The following is a 16,561-nucleotide window of genomic DNA, read 5'->3' as shown; positions in this document are numbered from 1 at the left end:
CTAGGCCCTGCAGCAGGTATAATATGTTAATAATAATAATAATAATAATAATAATAATAATACAATGAGAAGCAGCGTGGCTTAGTGGAAAGAGCCCGGGTTTAGGAGTCAGAGGCTGTGGATAGTAATCCCAACTCCACCACTGGTCAGCTGTGTGATTTTGGGCAAATCACTTCACTTCTCTGTGCCTCAGTGACCTCATCTGTAAAATGGGGATGAAGACTGTGAGCCCCACATGGGGCAATCTGATAACCTTGCATTTACTCATTCATTCATTCATTCATTCATTTGTATTTATTAAGCACTTACTGTGTGCAGGGCATTGTACTAAGCACTTGGGAAGTACAAATTCATTCATTCATTCAGTCAGTCATATTTATTGAGTGCTTACTGTGTGCAAAGCACTGTACTAAGCGCTTGGGAAGTACAAGTTGGCAACATATAGAGACGGTCCCTACCCAACAGTGGGCTCACAGTCTAGAAGGCTCAACAGTGGGCTCACAAATCTACTCCTGTGTTTAAGAACAGTGCTTGGCACATAGTAAGCACTTAACAAATGCCATCATCATCATTATTATTATTGTTATATACAATGCCATTACAGTCCTTCTAGAATGTGAGCCCATTGTTGGGTAGGGACCGTTTCTATAGGTTGCTGACTTGTACTTCCCAAGCGCTTAGTACAGTGCCCTGCACACAGTAAGCGCCCAATAAATATGATTGAATAAATGAATAATAGTATTATCACACAAGTGCTATGGGGTGGGGAGGGTGGTGGAGCAAAGAGAGTGAGTCAGGGCGACGCGGACGGGAGGGGAAGCTGAGGAAAAGGGGCATAGTCACACTTGTGCATATTTGTACATATTTATAAATCTATTTATATTGATGCTTTTTTTAACTTATTTTGATGTGTATATAGCTATAATTCCATTCATCTATTCTGATGACTTGACACCTGTCCACATGTTTTGTTTTGTTTGTCTCCCCCTTCTAGACTGTGAACCCGTTGTTGGTTAGGGACTGTCTCTATATGTTGCCAACTTGTACTTCCCAAGCGCTTAGTCCATGCTCTGCACACAGTAGACGCTCAATAAATGCGATTGAATGAATGAATGAATGATGCCTGTTTACTTGTTTTGATGTCTGTCCCCCCCCCCCACCTCCCCCACTCTAGACTGTAAGCCAGGTGTGGGCAGGAATTGTCTCTCATTGCTGCACTGTACTTTCTAAGTGCTTAGTACAGGGCTCTGCACACAGTAAGCGCTCAATAAATATGATTGATTGAATGAATGAATGAATGAATGAATAATCAGGTCATTCATTCAGTCGTATTTATTGAGTGCTTACTGTGTGCAGAGCACTGGACTCTTGGGAAGTACAAGTTGGCAACATATAGAGACGGTCCCTTCCTGTTAAGTGCTTACTATGTGCAAAGCACTTTGCTAAATGCTGGGGTAGATACAAGATAATCAGATCAGATAGCCTGGCCTGATAGTCAGAAGGTCATGGGTTGTAATCCCGGCTCCGCCTCATGTCTGCTGTATGGCCTTGGGTAAGTCACTTCACTTCTCCGTGCCTCAGTTCCCTCATCTGTAAAATAGGGTTTAAGACTGTGAGCCCCATGTGGGATGGGGACTGTGTCCAACCCAATTTGCTTGTATCCATCCTAGTGCTTAGTATAGTGCCTGGCACATAGTAAGCGCTTAACAAATACCACACTTAATCTTATTAATGAAGGGGAAGGGGGCTGGCGACAAATGCGGAAGGAAAAAAATAAAACAACAAAAACACAAATAGAATCAATCAGTGGTATTTATTGAACACTTTCTGTGTGCCTTGCTGGCCTTCCCTAACTAAGCTCCCCTCTCCTCTTCTCCTGCTCCCTTCTGCATAACTCTGATGTGCTCCTTTCATTCCTCAAGTGCTTAGTACAGTGCTTTGCACACAGTAAGCACTCAATAAATACGATTGAATGACTGAATCCCCCTCCCTCAGCCCCACATCACCTATGTCCATGTCCACTATTTATTTATTTCTATTAATGCCTGTCTCCCCCTCTAGACTGTGAACTCATTGTGGACAGGGAATGGGTTCTAATCCCGCTTTCACCACCTGTCTGTTGCATGACCTTGGGCAAATCACTTCACTTCTCTGTGCCTCTGGATTATCTTTGTCCAGAAATGCTCTGGGCATGTTATTCCCCTCCTCAAAAATCTCCAGTGGCTACCAATCAATCTGTGCATCAGGCAGAAACTCCTCATCCTGGGCATCAAGGCTGTCCATCACCTTGCCCCCTCCTACCTCACATCCCTTCTCTCCTTCACCAGCCCAGCCCGCACCCTCCGCTCCTCTGCCGCTAATCTTCTCACCGTGCCTCGTTCTCGCCTGTCCCGCCATCGAACCCTGGCCCACGTCATCCCCCGGGCCTGGAATGCCCTCCTTCTGCCCATCTGCCAAGCTAGCTCTCTTCTTCCCTTCAAGGCCCTACTGAGAGCTCACCTCCTCCAGGAGGCCTTCCCAGACTGAGCCCCTTCCTTCCTCTCCCCTTCGTTCCCCTCTCCATCCCCCCATCTTACCTCCTTCCCTTCCCCACAGCACCTGTATATATACATATGTTTGTACATATTTATTACTCTATTTATTTATTTATTTTACTTGTACATATCTATTCTATTTATTTTATTTTGTTAGTATGTTTGGTTTTGTTCTCTGTCTCCCCCTTCTAGACTGTGAGCCCACTGTTGGGTAGGGACTGTCTCTATATGTTGCCAACTTGTACTTCCCAAGCACTTAGTACCGTGCTCTGCACACAGTAAGCGCTCAATAAATACGATTGATTGATTGATTGATTGTGCCTCAGTGACCGCATCTGTAAAATGGGGATGGAGGCTGTTAGTCCCATGTGGGACAGGGACTGTGTCCAATCCGATCTACTCGTATCCACCCCAGCACTTAGTACAGTGCCTGGCCCATTCTTTTTCTCTTATGTTGTTGAGTCGTGTCCGACCCATAGTGACACCATGGACACATCTCTCCCAGAAAACCCTGCTCTCCATTTCCAATCGTTCTGGTAGTGGATCCAGAGAGTTTTCTTGGTAAAAATCTGGAAGTGGTTTACCATTGCTCCTTCCATGCAGTAAACTTGAGTCTCCTTCCTGGACTCTCTCCTATGCCGCTGCTGCTCAGCGCGGGTAAGTTTTGACTTGTAGCAGATGGCCTGTCACTCGCTAGCCACTGGCCAAGCTAGAAATGGAACGGGTAGGCCTCTGCTTGACTCTCCCTCCCATAGTCGAGACTGGTAGAGGACTGGAAACTCTCCAGGTGCGACCCTGAGAGGACTCCTGGCCCATAGTAAGTGCTTAACAAATACCTTCATTATTATCAGGTGGGGACGGGATGGAGGACTTGAGCACTGGGCAAACTAGATCCAGTTAGGGCCTCCTCCACTGGCTCACGGGGTCAATCATCACCGCTTGATATTTCAGTTTCTTCATCTGTAAAATGGGCATTATAATAGCAGGGGTGTTGTGAGACCAAATTAATTAGTGTTTGGCCATGTTCTTTGAGATCCCCTAGATGAAAGGTGGTGGAGAAGAGGCCAAGTATTATTACCACCGCAGCTCTTGCTACTCATAATTTACGATTCCTGGGGTTTGCCCCGGGTGGTGGATGTTACCTGTACTGACGTCGGTTGCATCAGGAGCTAGCCACCAGGAGCAAGAAGGCTTTAGGATAGATGGCTTCAATGCTCCACAGGCTCTCTCTCCTTTGCACCACCCACGATCCCTCTCCTTCCTTCTACCCACTAGACTGTCAGCTCCTGGAGGGCAGCCATCATGCGTACTTGCTCTAATATACTCTCCCAAGTGGTCAGTACAGTGCTCTGCACACTGTAGACTGGCCGCTCCTTGAGGGCGGCGATAATAATAATAATAATAATAATAATAATAATAATAATAATAGTGGTATTTGTTAAGCGCTTACTATGTACCAAGCACTGTTCTAAGCACTGGAGGGGGGGGTATACAAGGTAATTAGGTTGTCCCACGTGGGGCTCACAGTCTTAATTCCCATTTTACAGATGAGGGAACCGAGACACAGAGAAGTGAAGGGACTTGCCCAAAGTCACACAGCTGATAAGTGGCTGAGCTGGGATTAGAACTCACTACCTTTGACTTCCAAGCCCATGCTCTTTTTACTAAGCCATGATGCTTCTCATGCTTACTTACTCTAATCGTGCCTACTTACTCTAATTTATTCTCCCAAGTGCTCAGTTTTCAACATTCATTCAATTCAATCATATTTATTGAGCACTTACTGTGTGCAGAGCACTGTTCTAAGCACTTGGAAAGTACAGTACAGCAATTAAGGGATACAGTCTTCCTCTGCTAGAAACTAGAAGCAGTGTGGCTTAGTGGTCAGAGCACGGGCTTGGGAGTCAGAGGTCATGAATTCTAATCCTGACTCTGCCACTTGTCAGCCATGTGACTTTGGGCAGGACACTTAACTTCTCTCTGCCTCAGTTCCCTCATCTACAAAATGGGGATGAAGACTATGAGCCCCATGTGGGACAACTTGATTACCTTGTATCCCCCGGCACTTAGAACAGTGCATGACATATAGTAAGTGCTTAACAAATACTATTATTATTATTACCATACAGGAATAAAGAGAGAAAATCCCTGCCCACAAAGAGCTCAGAGTCTAGGGGGGGGAGATAGACATCAATAAAAATAAACACGATTCAATATAAATAAATAGAATATATGAATATATGTATATATAAGTACTGTGGGGCAGGGAAGGGGGAAAGGCAATGGGAGAGAGTCAGGGAGATGTGGAAGGAAGTGGGAGATGAGGAAAAGTGGAGCTTAGTCTGGGAAGACCTCTTGAAGGTGGTGCACCTTCAGCAGGACTTTGAAGTCAGGGAGAGTCATTGTCTGGCAGATGTGAGGAGGGAGTTTGTTCCAGGCCAGAGGTAGGATGTAGGCCAGGGGTCTGCGGTGAGACAGGAGAGATGGAGGCCCAGTGAGAAGATTAGCTGCACCAGAGGAGCGGAGTGTGCTGGCTGGGATGGAGAAGGAGAGAAGGGAGGTGAGGTAGGAGGGGGCAAGGGGATGGACAGCTTTAAAGCCAATGATGCGGAGTTTTTGTTTGAAACAGAGGTGGATAGACAACCACTAGAGATTTTTAAGGCGTGTCGGGGGTGGGGGCGGTGACTTGCCCTGAGTGTTTCTGTAGGAAGATAATCTGGGCACTGGTGTGAAGTATGGACTTTAGTAGGGAGAGGCAGGACGTTGGGAAGTCAGCAAGGAGGCTGATGCAGTAATCTAGGGGGAGAGGATGAGTGACTGTGCTACTGTGGTAGGGGTTTGGATGGAGAGGAAAGGGCGGATCTTGGCGAAGTTGTGAAGGTGAGACGGGCAGGCTTTGGTGACGGATTGGACAGTCTATACTTCACTCTGCTGCCTGGATTATCGTTGTACAGAAACACTCTGGTCATGTCACTCCCCTCCTCAAAAATCTCCAGTGGTTGCCTGTCAACCTACGAATCAAGCAAAAACTCCTCACTCTCGGCTTCAAGGCTGTCCATCACCTTGCCCCCTCCTACCTCACCTCCCTTCTTTCCTTCCACAGCCCGGCACGCACCCTCTGCTTCTCTGACGCTTACCTCCTCAATGTGCCTCATTCTTGCCTGTCCCGCTGTCAACCCCCGACCCACGTCCTTCCCATGGCCTGGAATGACCTCCCTCCGCACATCAGCCAAACTAGCTCTCTTCTTCCCTTCAAGGCCCTACTGAGAGCTCACCCCCTCCAGGAGGCCTTCCCAGACTGAGCCCCTTCCTTCCTCTCCCCCTCGTCCCCCTCTCCACCCCCCATCTTACCTCCTTCCCTTCCCCACAGCACCTGTATATATGTTTGTACATATTTGTTACTCTATTTATTTTACTTGTACATATCTATTCTATTTATTTTATTTTGTTAGTATGTTTGGTTTTGTTCTCTGTCTCCCCCTTTTAGACTGTGAGCCCACTGTTGGGTAGGGACTGTCTCTATATGTTGCCAACTTGTACTTCCCAAGCGCTTAGTACAGTGCTCTGCACACAGTAAGCGTTCAATAAATACGATTGATGATGATGATATATGTTGCCGACTTGAACATCCCAAGCACTTAGTACAGTGATCTGAGGCTTTGCGTTTCCATGTCCTTAAAACGTTCCCTCTGCCCCCTTGGCTTTCGTTTTCCTGATTTTAACTCTCCATGTAGCAGCTGTGCCAAGGCTCATTCTCCTTCTGTGTCCCACCCAGCATAAGAACAATAATTAATAATAATAATAATAATAATTTTGGTACTTGTTAATCATATACTACATGCCTAGCACTGTTCTAATCACTGGTGTAGATACAAATCAATCAGGTTGGACAAAGTCCCTGTCCTACATGGGGCTCACAGTCTTCATCCCCATTTTCCAGATGAGACAACTGAGGCCCAGAGATGCCCAGGTGACTTGCCCAGGTTCACATGGTAGAGAAGTGGTAGAGGCAGGATTAGAACCCAGGTCCTCTGACTCTCTCTATCCACTAGGCCACACGAAGCCAGGTTAAAGTGAGCAGAACTTCGATGCAGGGAGATGGACGACAATCCAGAACTACGTGGTTTGTGATCTTGTCTTAATAATAATAATAATAATAATAATAATAATAATAATAATAACAACAACAATAATAATAATAATAATAATAATGTATTTGTTAAAGTGCTTACTATGTGCCAAGCACTGTTCTAAGTGCTGGGGGAGATACATGATAATCAAGGTTGTCCCATGTGGGGCTCAAAGTCTTAATCCCCATTTTACAGATGGGGAAACTGAGGCACAGAGAAGTGAAGTGACTTTCTCAAAGTCACACAACAGACAAGTGGCGGAGTTGGGATTAGAACCCATGACCTCTGACTCCCAAACCCAGGCTCTTTCTACTGAGCCACACTGATTCTCTGCTGCTTGATGTTGAGTCTGGCCTGTCAGTGTCCCAGATAGATAAGAATATTCATTCATTCGTTCAATCGAATTTATTGAGCACTTACTGTGTGCACAGTACTGTACTAAGCACTTGGGAAAGTACAATATTCATTCATTCAATTGTATTTGTTGAGCGCTTACTGTGTGCAGAGCACTGTACTAAGCGCTTGGGAAGTACAAGTTGGCAACATATAGAGACACCCTCCCCAACAGCAGGCTCACAGTCTAGAATATGTGACCAGTGATGCTTTGCATGAGCTCCACTGTCAATTCCAAGCAATCAGGACTGGAATTCTGTCTCCAACTTTTTTTTTATGATGTTTGCAAAGCGTTCACTATATGCCAGGCACTGTTCTAAGTGCTGGGGTAGATACAAGATTGGACAAAGTCCGTGTCCCACATGGGACTCACAGTCTTTATCCCTATTTACAGATGAGGTAATTGAGTCCCCGAGAAGTGAAGTGACCCACCCAAGGTCGCACAGCAGACAAGTGGCAGGGCCGGGATTAGAACCCAGGTCCTTCTGACTCCCCTGCTTGGGTCTATCCATTAAGCCACGCTGTTTCTGCACCAACAGGGTGACGGGTTGGTAGGGGGAGCCTATGGTGGATACCCTGCAGATCAATCAGTCAATCACGTTTGTTGAGCGGTTACTACATGCAGAGCACTGTACTAAGCACTTAGGAGGGTACAATGCAACAAAATTAGCAGACACTCTCCCTGCCCATAATGAGGTTACAGTCTAGAGGGGGAGACAGACATTAATATAAATAAAATATAAATAAATATGAGAAGCAGGGTGGCTTAGTGGAAAGAGCCTGGGCTTGGGTGTCAGAGGTCGTGGGTTCTAATCACGACTCTGCAACTTGGCAGCTGTGTGACTTTGGGCAAGTCACTTAACTTCTCTGTGCCTCAGTTCTTATCTGTGAAATGGGGATTAAGATTGTGAGCCCCACCTGGGACAAGGTGATTACCTTGTATCTCCCCCAGCTCTTAGAACAGTGCTTGGCACATAGTAAGCGCTTAACTTACTATGTTGCCAACTTGTACTTCCCAAGCACTTAGTACAGTGCTCTGCACACAGTAAGTGCTCAATAAATATGATTGATTAACAAATACCATCATCATCATCATCATCATTACCCTAGTGTTTAGAACAGTGCTTGGCACATAGTAAGTGCTTGACAAATACTATTATTACTATTAGTATTATTATTAATAACAAATAATTTATTACATATAATTTAAAGATATGCCCATAAGTGCTGAAGGGCTGGGGGCCGGGAGAATAATAATTAATAATTATGGTACTAGTTAAGCACTTACTATCTGCCAAGCACTGTTCTAAATGCGGGGGTAGGTACAAATTAATCAGGTTGGACACAGTCCCTGTCCCATATGGGGCTCACAGTCTTAATCCCCATTTTCCAGATGAGGTAACGGAGATACAGAGGAGTGAAGTGACTTGCCCAAGGTGGTACAGCAGACAGATGGCAGATCTGGGATTAGAACCCAGGTCCTTCTAACTCCCAAGTCCTTGCTCTATCCACTAGACCACACTGCTATGAACTTGATACTACTATGAACTTTTGAACTGCCATGGAGCTTGGGTCAAATCATTTTATCTCTTTGGGTCTCAGTTTCTGCAACTCTCAAGAGGCAGAGAATAATAATAATAATTATGGTATTTGTTGAGCACTTACTATGTGCCAAGCACTGTTCTAAGCGCTGGGCACTGTTCTAAGCACTGGAACATCTCTGCCTCACCCTGTTTAATGATGGCATTTATTAAGCACTTACTATGTGCAAAGCACTGTTCTAAGCACTGGGGAAGTTACAAGGTGATCAGGTTGTCCCACGGGGGGCTCACAGTCTTCATCCCCATTTTACAGATGAGGTAACTGAGGCACAGAGAAGTTAAGTGACTTGCCCAAAGTCACATAGCTAACAAGTGGTGGAGCTGGATTTGAACCCATGACCTCTGACTCCAAAGCCCATGCTCTTTCCACTGAGACACGCTCCTTCTCTGTTTGTCTCCAGAGCTGTGGGGGAGGCCAGAGGAGACAGCATTTGTAAAGAAACAGGTAAAAGAGAAGCAGAGTGGCCTAGTGTAAAGAGCATGGGCTTTGGAGTCAGAGGTCATGGGTTCAAATCCAGCAGGCACGCTGCTTCTCTGTTTGTCTCCAGAGCTGTGGGAGAGGCCAGAGGAGACAAAATTTGTAAAGAAACAGATAAAAGAGAAGCAGGGTGGCCTAGTGGAAAGAGTCCAGGCCTGGGAGTCTGATAACCTGGGTTCTTATCCCAACTCTGCCACGTGTCTGCTGTGTGACCTTGGGCAAGTCACTTCACTTTTCTGGGCCTCAGTTCTCTCATCTGAAAAAATAGGGAGCTCCATGTGGGACAGAGACTGTGTCCAACTTCATTTGCTTGTATCTATCTATCTATCTTGTATCTATTCCAGTGCTTAGTACAGTGCCTGGAACATAGTAAGTGCTTAACAAATACCACTGAAAGAAGGAAAAAACATTATTTTACTTGTACATATTTACTATTCTATTTATTTTGTTAATAATGTGCATCTGGCTTTCTTTCTATTTATTTTGATGACTTGACACCTGTCCACGTACTTTGTTTTGCTGTCTGTCTTGCCCTTCTAGACTGTGAACCTGTTGTTGGGTAGGGACCGTCTCTATATATTGCCAATTTGTACTTCCCAAGCACTTAGTACAGTGCTCTGCACACAGTAAGCGCTCAATAAATATAATTGAACGAATGAATGAATGAATACTTACTACATAAAAGGGGAGAGTACCCAGAGGAATATTGCCCTCCCTAGATCCTGCTTCCCAGGAGGGATTTTCTTCAGACTCATTCTCAGAGCTGAAAGGAAGCCCTGAGCATGGGCCCTGGAAGTGAGAGGATCTGGGATCTAATCCTGGCTCTTCCCTGCTGTGTGACCTTAGGCAAGTCACTTAACTTCTCTGGGCCTCAGTTTCCTCATCTGAACAATGGGGAATCATTACCTGTTCTCCCTCTCCTTAGTCCGGGAGCCCCATGAGATACAGGGACTGTAACCAACTCGATTACATTGTATCTATCCCAGAGCTTAGACCATTGCTTGGCACTTAGTAAGTGGTTAACAAATACCACACATTATTATTAAGACCCCAGCTGGGATGCTATAATAACACTCACCCTGGCTTTCCTAGGTCCTCAGGCAATTCCACTAAACATCTTGACAATTTCCCTAAGTGGCCAGAAAACAGTTCTTCTGAGGAACTGGAGGATTAAGAAACCCTTAAGCAGAGACATGACTCTGGTAAGCTCTCAGCAAGATCAAATATCCCAGAGGAATCCACCAATACTAGGCATATCTATTTCATAAGACTCTGATTTTATGGACTAGGTTCAGTCCAGGAATAGTGGCAGCACTTTTTTGTTTTGTTTTGTTTTGTTTTGTTTCTCAATCTTCCAGCCCAGGCTCCTAGTGAGCCAGAATTCATGGTGGGTGAAGGAGGTGACTGCTGGCTGAAACTGTGTGGGATATGAGCAGGTTCAGCCTTCTAATCCCTGTTCTGCTGCTTGTCTGCTGTGTGAACTTGGGCATGTTGCTTCCTTCTCTGTGCCTCAGTTTACCTCATCTGTAAACTAGGGTCCCCAAGCAGAGTGACTAAGTGGCAAGAGAAACAGCAAGGTGTAGTGGATAGAACCCAGGTCTGGGAATCAGAAGGTTAGGGGTTCTAATCCTGGGTCTCTCACTTGTCAGCTGTGTGACTTTGGGCAAGTCACTGAACGTTTCTGGCCTCAGTTACCTCATCTGTAAAATGGGGATTAAGAGTGTGAGCCCCTTTGTGGGACAGGGACTGTGTCCAACTTGATTAGCTTGTATCCACCTCAGCCCTTAGAACAGCATCTGGTACGTAGTATGCACTTAACAAATACTATGTATATATATATATATAGAGAGAGAGAGAGAGAGAGAGAGTAGAGAGAGAGAGTGTGAGAGAGTATATTGCATATATAGATATATGTAATCCCAGTGCTTAGCACAGTGCTTGGTACAAAGTAAGTGCTTAGGAAACACCTCAATTATCAGAGAGACCTCCTGACATTTGGCCTCCTTGAGGGGTTGGGCTGACAGCTTAGTGAATAGGTCATTTCCTTTTTTTAAAAAATGGTATTTGTTAAGTGCTTACTCTGTTCTAAGCACTGGGTTAGATACAAGCTAATCAGGTTGGACACAGTCTCTGTCCCACATGGGGCTCACAGTCTTAATCCCATTTTCCAGATGAGGTAACTGAGGCCCAGAGAAATGAAGCAACTTGCCCAAGGTCACCGAGCAGACTTCTTTTGATGTCTGTCTCCCCACTTCTAAACTGTGAGCCCATTGTGGGCAGAGATCGTCTCTATTTGTTGCTGAATTGTACTTCCCAAGCGCTTAGTACAATGTTCTGCACACAGTAAGCGCTCTATAGGTATGATTGAATGAATGAATGAAAGTGGCCGAACTGGGATTAGAACCCAGGGCCTTCTGACTCCCGGGCCTGGGTTCTATCTACTAGGCTGCACTGCAGCTGGAACATTTGTCTGGGCTTCCCCCTTGCTGGTGTTCATTCATTCATTCATTCATTCATTCATATTTATTAAGCCCTTACTGTGTGCAGAGCACCGCACTAAATGCTTGAGAGAGTATGATATAACAATAAACAGACAAATCCCCTGCCCACGATAAGTTTACAGTCTAGAGGGAGAGACAAACATTAATTTTTTTATGGCATTTATTAAGCGCTTATTATGTGCAAAGCACTGTTCTAAGTGCTGGGGAGTTTACAAAGTGATCAGGTTGTCCCACGTGGGGCTCACAGTCTTAATCCCCATTTTCCAGATGAGGTAACTGAGGAACAGAGAAGTTAAGTGACTTGCCCAAAGTCAAACAGCTGACAAGTGGCAGAGCCGGGATTTGAACTGATGACCTCTGACTCCAAAGCCTGTGCTTTTTCCACTGAGCCACGCTGCTTCCCAGAAGATTTATTTTATTAGATGCATTTATTTATTTTATGTATTTATTATTAAGATTTGTTTTAATAGAAATAAGTAAATGACAGATATGGATATAAATGCTGTGGGGCTGGGAGGGGAGATGAGTAAAGGGAGCAAGTCAGGGTGACGCAGAAGGGAGTGGGAGAAGAGGAAAGGAGGGCTTAGTCAGAGAAGGCCTCTTGGAGGAGATGGGCCTTCAGTAAGGTTTTGAAGCAAGGGGAGAGTCATTGCCTGTTGGTGTTGGAGGTGAAGAGCGGACCCTCCTTCCCTTGAGGTCTGAGACCCTGTCAGCACTCTGAAGGCCCTGCTAAAGTCCAAGGGCCTGTTTCCCCGACACCTTTCAGTCTCCTTAGCAGGAAAGAGGTGATAATGGCGGCTCCTTCCCTGAGGTGTTGTGAGGATTAATTAAATGTGTGTAAAGGGCTTTGAGATTCCTCAGATGAAAGGTGTCAGTTGAGCTGAAGGGAGGTGATTATCCTTTAACTTAAGCTTTCCCCTCCTGGCCCTGCTTGCTTCCTTCTCTCCTCTCCCGGAGGCCTTCCACCCTTCCAGATTCCCAGCAACACCTCCCTTTCCCCCAGCTGGCATTCCTTTGGAGGAACTCTCCTGTTTCCCTCTGGAATTCATCAGCCGAGATGGAGCCAGTGCTCAGGATGTGAGATTCAGCTTTTGGAGAACACCTGGACTTTTTTTTTAATGGTATTTGTTAAATTCTTACTACGTGCCAGGCACTGAACAAAGCGTGGAGGTAGATACAAGATAATCAGGTTGGACATTGTCCCTGGGGGACACAGGACACACAGTCTTAGTCCCCATTTTCCAGATGAGGGAACTGAGGCCCAGAGAAGTGAAGTGACTTGCTCAAGGTCACACAGCAGACAAGTGGTGGAGCTGGGATTAGAACTCATATCCTCTGATTCAGGAATCTGAAATAACCCTTAAACACCTGACACCCCAGCCCCATAGCCCTTCTCTGCATAGACTTGTTCTCTCCCTCACCCCTCATCACTAATTTATTTCACTGTCTGCTCCTCTCTCTAGACTGAAAGCTGGTTGTGAGTGGAGAATGTGTCTGTTCTCTGGTTATATTGTATTCTCCCAAGTGCTAAGTACAGTGCTCTGCACACAGAAGTGCTCAATAAATATGATTGATTGGGAGATTCGCCAGAATATAGTAGATGGGATCCCTACCCTCAAGGAGCTTACAACCGTAATGCTGTACATTGACTTTGTGCAGAGTATTGTAGTGAGCTCCTGGGAGAGTAGGACAGAGTGAGTAGACAGGATCTCTGCTCTCGAGAAACTTCCCATCTAGCAGGAAGACAGACAAAAGTATCCATCAGTCACGGGACCTTGGGCAAATCACTTCTCTGTGCCTCAATTCCCTCATCTGTAAAATGAGGACTGAGAGCCCTACGTGAGACAGGGAACTGTGTTCCTATCAGGCAAAGCAACTCAATTTGCTTGTATCCCTCCCCGCTTAGTATGGTGCCCGGTGCATAGTAAGCGCTTAACAAATACCATAATAATAATAACAATAATTATTATTACAGATAGAGGTCTATTGGGCACAGAGCACTGTATTGTTTAGAGAAGAGGTCATGGCACTTATTAAGCACTTACTATTTGCAAAGCACTGTTCTCAGCACTAGGGAGGTTACAAGGTGATCAGGTTGTCCCCTGTGAGGCTCACAGTCTTCATCCTCCTTTTACAGATGAGGTAACTGAGGCACAGAGAAGTTAAGTGACTTGCCCAAAGTCACACAGCTGACAATTGGCAGAGCCGGGATTTGAACCCACGACCACTGACTCCAAAGCCCGTGCTCTTTCCACTGAGCCACGTTGCTTCGCAACATAGGAGTAGGAAGTCTCTGCCTTCAAAGGGCTTATAATCTCCCAAGTGCAGAGCAGTGTACTAAGCACTTGGGAGAGTCCAATAAAGTAAATATTAAGTATTGATAGAGCATGGGCCTAGGAGTCAGAAGGTAATGAGTTCTAATTCCAGCTCTGCCACTTGTCTTCTGTGTGGCCTGGGGAAAGTCATTTCACTTCTCTGGGCTTCAGTTCTCTCGTCTTGAAAATGGGGATTGAGACTGTGAGCGTCACATGGGACAGGGACCGTCCAACCCGATTTGCTTGTATCCATACCAGCGCTTAGTACAGTGCCTGGCAAATAGTAAGCACTTAATCAATGCCATAATTATTATTTATTAGTAGACACAAACCGCGCCCTCAAGAACTTACAGTCTACTGTAGGCAGAACACTACACCGAGCTCTTGGGAAAGTCCAGTAGTGTTAATAAACATCCCTGACTGCAAGAAGCTTACCATGTACTGTGTGCTTAGCACTGTAATAAGCCCTTGGGGGAGTCCAATAGAGTTAGGAGCCCCAGACTTTGCCCACAAGGAGTTTACAGTCTAGTGTGAGTAGAACACAGTACTAATCACTTGGGAGAGAACAGCAGAATTAGTAGACAGGATTACTGTCCTCAAAGAGTTGACAGTCTACTTTGGGCAGAGCACTGTACTGAGCGCTTTGGAGAGAACAATAGAATTAAAAGTCCCATGACTCTGTTCACAAAGAGCGTTCAGTCTACTGTGGACAGAGAGCTGTAATAATAATAATAATAATAGTTGTGGTATTCATTAAGGACTTACTATGTGCCAGGCACTGTACTAAGCTCTGGAGTGGATACAAGCCCATTGGGTTGGACACAGTCCCTGTCCCACCCAGGGCTCACAGTAATAATAATAATGGCATTTATTAAGCACTTACTATATGCAAAGCACTGTTCTAAGTGCTGGGGAGGTTACAAGGTAATCAGGTTGTCCCATGGAGGGCTCACAGTCTTAATCCCCATTTTACAGTTGAGGTAACTGAGGACCAGAGAAGTTAAGTGACTTGCCCAAAGTCACATAGCTGACAATTGGCGGAGCCAGAATTTGAACCCATGACCTCTGACACCCAGGCCTGTGACCTTTCCACCAGGCCATATTGCTTCTCAGGAGTTTGGGAGAGAACAATAGAGTCAGTAGACCCAGAACCCGCCCTCAAGGAGCTTCCTTGGCTCAGTGGAAAGAGCACGGGCTTTGGAGTCAGAGTTCATGGGTTCAAATCCCGGCTCTGCCAATTGTCAGCTGTGTGACTTTGGTCAAGTCACCTAACTTTTCTGTGCTTCAGTTACCTCATCTGGAAAATGGGGATTAAGACTGTGAGCCCCCTGTGGGACAACCTGATCACCTTGTAACCTCCCCAGTGCTTAGAACAGTGCTTTGCGCATAGTAAGTGCTTAATAAATGCCATTATTATTATTATTATTATTATTATTCCAGTCTACTGTGGTCTATACGCTCTACTGAGCGCTTGGGAGAGAACAATAGAGTCAATAGACCCAGCCCCTGCTCCTGAGGAGCTTTCAATCTAACAGAGAAAACTGATACTCAACCCTCTTCATCCCCGTTCCCCCAAGTGGCTTTAGTTCGGAGCCTCTGCCCCGATTCCCTCGCTTCCTCCGAGTGGAATGCGGTGAGGCGGCCGGGTTTGTTAATGAATAATCACGACCGACCCACAAACCATAAATGTCCCCATGGGCTTATTAGTGACATCGAACAACACACTGCCGCAGGTTAAGTCCCAGGCCTCCCCAGAGACCCCTTTGGGCCTACCAGCGGCTGAAAGCTGGAGGAAAGCTGAGGTGAGAGCCCTGAGATAGGTCAGATTAATACCGTCGATTATTCTGTCGGAACTCAATTAATAATTAACTGATAATCAGCTTGGCCTAATGGAAAGAGCCCAGGCCTGGGAAGCAGGAGACCCGGATTCTAATCCTGGCTCTGCGCCTTGCCTGCTGGGTGACCTTGGGCAAGTCACATAATAATGATAATCATAATGATATTTATGGTACTTCTGCCATAATTTAAGCTTACTTGGTGCCAAGCACTGTTCTAAGTATTGGAGTAGATACGACTTAATCAAGTTGGATACAGTCCCTGTCACACATAGGGCTCACACTCTTATCCCCATTTTACAGATATGGTAACTGAGGCACAGAGAAGCCAAGTGACTTGCCTCAGGTCACACCGCAGACATCTGCGTGGCTTAGTGGAAAAAGCACAGGCTTGGGAGTCACAGGTCATGGGTTCTAATCCTGGCTCCGCCACTTGTCAGCTGTGTGACTTTGGGCAAGTCACTTGACTTCTCTGTACCCCAGTTACGTCATCTGTAAAATGGGGATTAAGACTGTGAGCCCCATGTGGGACAACCTGATCACACTGTATCAACCCCAGCACTAAGAACAGTGCTCAGCACATAGTAAGCACTTAACAAATGCCATTATTATTATTATTATTATTATTATTATTATTATTATTATTATTACCTGGTGAAGCCAGAATTAGAACCCAGGTCCTTAGCTTCCAGTCCTGTGCTCTATCAATAAGCCACGTTGCTTCTTGGTTTCCTCACCTGTAAAATTATTACTATGGTCATATTTGCTAACCTC

General features: G+C 45.6%; 1 non-coding gene across 1 annotated transcript; it reads right to left on the bottom strand.

The window, feature by feature from the left end:
- Positions 1-3,201: 3,201 nt before the first annotated feature.
- On the bottom strand, positions 3,202-3,339 carry LOC119943061. The gene has a single exon (XR_005455545.1). It is a non-coding gene; the product is annotated as a small nucleolar RNA SNORA7 (small nucleolar RNA).
- Between the last annotated feature and the right edge of the window lie 13,222 nt (positions 3,340-16,561).

Source organism: Tachyglossus aculeatus, chromosome 21, assembly GCF_015852505.1.
Source record: "Tachyglossus aculeatus isolate mTacAcu1 chromosome 21, mTacAcu1.pri, whole genome shotgun sequence".
In the NCBI taxonomy this organism is placed as follows: Eukaryota; Metazoa; Chordata; class Mammalia; order Monotremata; family Tachyglossidae; genus Tachyglossus; species Tachyglossus aculeatus.
The sequence above is the reverse complement of the archived record's forward strand: the minus strand, read 5'-3'. Positions and strand labels throughout refer to the sequence as shown.